This window comes from Rhinolophus sinicus, chromosome 7 (genome assembly GCF_057876585.1).
Source record: "Rhinolophus sinicus isolate RSI-liver-muscle chromosome 7, RSI-T2T, whole genome shotgun sequence".
NCBI lineage: Eukaryota > Metazoa > Chordata > Mammalia > Chiroptera > Rhinolophidae > Rhinolophus > Rhinolophus sinicus.
The window spans coordinates 32,648,114-32,652,765 of record NC_142507.1 but is presented as its reverse complement, the minus strand read 5'-3'; the positions used below and the strand labels follow the sequence as shown (position 1 = coordinate 32,652,765).

General features: G+C 37.2%; 1 pseudogene; it reads left to right on the top strand.

Annotated features, from left to right (window-relative positions):
- The first annotated feature begins 1,136 nt into the window (after positions 1-1,136).
- Positions 1,137-1,538, top strand: LOC109437542 (cytochrome c oxidase subunit FA4 pseudogene; annotated as a pseudogene).
- The last annotated feature ends 3,114 nt before the right edge of the window (positions 1,539-4,652 follow it).

Sequence of the window (4,652 nt, the reverse complement as noted above, 5' to 3'; positions counted from 1 at the left end):
TGAAATATACTAACTGTGGTGAAGAATGTTTTTCATGTTAAGGGCAGATGATTCTTCACGTTCATCCTCTCCCCTGCTTTGCCCGTGCATCCTGCACCCAGCAGTAGAGTGGAATTGTTAGCAGAATGGACTCTGGAGACCCCTGAGTGACCCTCTCTGGGCCACAGTTTCTTCACTTTCATCTGTAGAAGTAATATAATAGTACCCACCTCACAGAACTATGTGAAAAGTGCTCAAAACAGTGCCTAGCACAGAGTAAGTACTATGGATGTTAGCTATCATTATCAATTAGCCCTCTAATAATCATTATTCTTTCAGTAAGCAAATAAATGCTTATTAAGCCCCTGCTTAGCACCGGGAATAAAGGACTCAGCTGAGTTAAGTAACTTGCCTAAAGTCTTACAACTGAGAATTATGAATGCTAGGTTTGGACCAAGTGGGTCTGAATCCCCTCCTTGCCAAAAAAGGGAGGGCTGTGAGAGGAATTCTTGTCAATTTCACCACACACCCTCCCTTTGTTCTTTCCTTCTTTTTCTTTCCATTAATATGATCATCACAGATGTGAAAGAATTCATCTCTAGATTTGAGGAGCACACAGTCTAGCAAAAGAGAACTAGACAATTATAACATAGTACAATTATTTCTATGACAGAGGTTATAAATTAAAAGTCATGGGAGCACAGAGTGGGTACTTAACCAGAGGGGGGCAGCGGGAAGAGGTAGCAGGGAAGGCTTCCTAAAGGAAATGACTAAAGAACCTAGTGACAGAGAGCCAGGTAAAGCAGAATCAGACATATGGGAAAAGACTTTCTGTTTTACTAAATTACTAAAAGCAGGTCATTACTTAGAACATAGAATGTGAAGATGAAATATATACAAGGCTCAGAGAGCTTTTTTTCCTATCTTTTTGTTTCCCAAGCTAGTTATGTGAGACATTCTTTGTGAAGAGGGCTTTGTAAACCTGAGATGTTTAGACTTCACCCTGGAAGCACAGGTAGGTCCCACAATAGATGGACAAGACTGGGTATGCCGCTATCCCTGGGCACATGTGTTTTCAGTTAAATCAAAGATATAAGAGCAGGGGCCTCATAGTTTTGTTTTCCTGTGCTTGGGGACCCCAGCCCACTGCCATAACCATGCTGCGCCAAATCATCGGTCAGGCTAAGAAGCATCCAAGCTTGATCCCCCTTCTTTGTATTTATTGGAGCTGGAGGTACTGGAGCAGCGCTGTATGTCATGTGCCTGGCATTGTTCAATCCAGATGTCTATTGGGATAAAAAGAATAACCCAGAACCCTGGAACAAAACGGGTCCCAAACAGCAATACAAGTTCTACTCAGTGAATGTAGATTACAGCAAACTGAAGAAAGAAGGTCCAGACTTCTGAATGAAATGTTTCACTAAAAAGCTGCTTAGAATGAAGGTCTTCCAGAAGCCATCTGCACAATTTTCCACTTAACCAGGAAATATTTCCCCTCCAAATGCACGAAATCATGTTGGTGTGTTATGTTGGGGTTTACACTGATTTAAAAACATCTGAAACTTGAAAAAAAAAAAAAGATATAAGAGCAAACCTCTTGGCTTTTCTTATATAGTAAAACCGAAGCAGGGGAAGCCATGACTTTGAAGGCACAGACTTTTGTCTTGCTCACTGCTATCTTTTTGTAGCGTCTAGGACAGAACCTGGCACACAGTGAATGCTCAATAGATATTTGCTAACTTAATAAATTAGTTGGATGAAAAGATGTGTATATTTTAAGAGCACCATTCGCCAGCCTTCATTTATCCTTTGTGGATTAATGCTGACTAGAACAGTATTTTTGGCTTACACCTAAAGGAGCTGAGAAGTTATCAAATTATATATTAACCAATCTTCTGGATGGTTATATAAATGAGAAATGACTCAGCATTCCTCAGGAGGTGATACTGCATTTTAACTCATAAATAATAAATGGATTCCTGCTTTGTACTCAGAACTCAACTAGAATCCAGTAAGGAAATGATATAAAACATGACTTCTATCCCATGAATTTAAGATATAATAGAAAGATGGCAATAACACGTGAAGAAGATCAGAATATGCCACCCAAAATATTGCTTTGGCATAAGGATTATTTTGAAGTGAAGGCAATTAAGAAACAGTAGGTACAGGAGGAACCTTATGACCTCTCCTTTTCTGACTAAAATCAGGGCATACATACCCTTTTATGTAGGTGTCGCCCTCCCCTCTCCCATACCAGGAAGAAGAGGATTCTTAATCACTGGAGACTCTTATCACTGGAGTTTGCTAAACCCTATATCCGTTAGTTTTCCCCCCATATATCTACTTTCCCACAATTTACCACCACTAGAAGCCCAAACCCCCTTTCTTTATCTTGTCATCTCTCCACAATTTATTGCCCGATGTTAAAATGGCATATAAGTACTGAAACCTAAAAACTTTTTTGGGTTTTCACTTTTCTTGTGTGATGCTCCCATGTGCATACATAATAAATCTTTTCTCCTGTTAATCTATCTTTTATCAGTTTAATTTGCAGACACCAGTTACACAACTAAGATGGTAGAAGAAAAGTTTTTTCCTCCTATACACATGTGTGAAAGAAGGTCATCATTACCGAGGCTAATTGTGTGACAATGATTACTGGTTTAATTCATACATGCAAAAATAAGAACATATGAGTAAATAAAGTGCAAGGTAAATAATAATTGAGGGTTAGTTTTCTTCAATTAAAATTTATTAGGGTGACAATGGTTAGTAAAATTATATAGATTTCAAGTGTACAATACTGTAATACATCATCTATATATTACATTGTGTGTTCACCACCCAGAGTCAGTTCTCCTTCCATCACCATATGTTTGACCCCCTTTATCCTCTTCTACCATTCCCCTCCCCCTTGCCCTCTAGTAACCACTAACCTATTGTCTGTGTCTATGAGATTTTGTTTATTTATTTGTTTGTCTTATTCCTTTGTTGCTTTCAGTTTTATATCCCACATAACTGTGAAGTCATATGGTTCTTGACTGTTTCTGACTTATTTCGCATAGCATAATAATCTCAAGATCCATCCATGTCGCAAATGGCACTATCTCATCTTTTCTTATGGCAGAGTAGTATTCCATTGTATATATACCATATACCACATTGTCTTTATCCAATCATCTATTAAAGGACACTTGGGTTATTTCCATGTCCTGGCCACTTTAAATAAAGCTGCAGTGAGCATTGGAGCACGTGTATCTTTACAAATAAATATTTTCAGTTTTTTTGGAGGTTATATACACAGAAGAGGGATTGCTGGATCACATGGTAATTCTATTCTTAATTTTTTGAGGAACCTTCACACTGCCTTCCAAAGCGGCTGCATCAATCTACATTCCCACCAACAGTGTATGAGGGTTCCTTTTTCTCCACAGCCTCTCCAACACTTATTATTTGTCTTGTTGATGACAGACATTCTGACTGGGGTGAGGTGATATCTCATTGTGGTTTTTATTTGCATTTCTCTGATGATTAGTGATGTTGAGCATCTTTTTATATGTCTATTGGCCATTTGTATGTCTTCTTTAGAGAAATGTCTATTCAGGTCCTCTGTCCATTTTTTAATTGGATTGTTTGTTTTTTTTATTGTTGAGTTGTATGAGTTCCTTATATATTTTGGATATTAGCCCCTTATCAGAAAATTGTTTGCAAATATCTTCTTTCATTCGGTTAGTTGCCTCTTTGTTTTGTCGATGGTTTCTTTTGCTGTGCAGAAGCTTTTAAGTTTCATATAGTCCCATTCATTTATTTTAGCTTTTACTTCCTTTGCCTTTGAGGTCAAATTTATAAAATCTTCTTTGAATCCAAGGTCCATAAGTTTAGTACCTATGTTTTCTTCTATGCAGTTCATTGTTTCAGGTCTTATGTTTAGGTCTTTAATCCATTTTGAGTTAATTTTGGTACATGGTGACAGATAGCAGTCTAGTTTCATTCTTTTGCACGTGGCTTTCAAATTCTCCCAGCACCACTTATTGAAGAGGCTTTCTTTTCTCCATTGTGTGTTTTGGCTCCTTTGTTGAAAATTATCTGTCCATATTTATGTGGGTTTATTTCTGGGATTTCAATTCTACTCCATTGGTCTGAGTGTCTGTTTTTCTGCCAGTACCATGCTGTTTTGATTATTGTTGCCCTGTAGTACAAGCTAAAGTCAGGAAGTCTGATACCTCCATTATTGTTCTTTTTTCTTAGGATTGCTTTGGCTATTCAGGGTCTTTTGTGGTTCAATACAAATCTGATGTTTTTTGTTCTATTTCTTTTAAAACTGCCACTGGGATTTTAATGGGGATTGCATTAAATCTGTATATTGTTTTGGGTAGTATGGCCATTTTAACTATGTTGATTCTTCCAATCCATGAACATAAAATGTCTTTCCATTTCTTTGTGTCTTCTTCAATTTCTTTCAAAAATGTCTTATACTTTTCAGTGTATTGGTCCTTCACATCCTTTGTTCAGTTTATTCCTAGGTATTTTATTCTTTTTATTGCAACTGCAAAAGGAATTCTTTTCTTTGCCTCTTTTTCTGAGATTTCATTGTTTGTATATGGGAATGCAATGGATTTTTGTACATTGCTTTTGTAGCCAGCAACTTTACTGTATTTGTTTATTGTTTC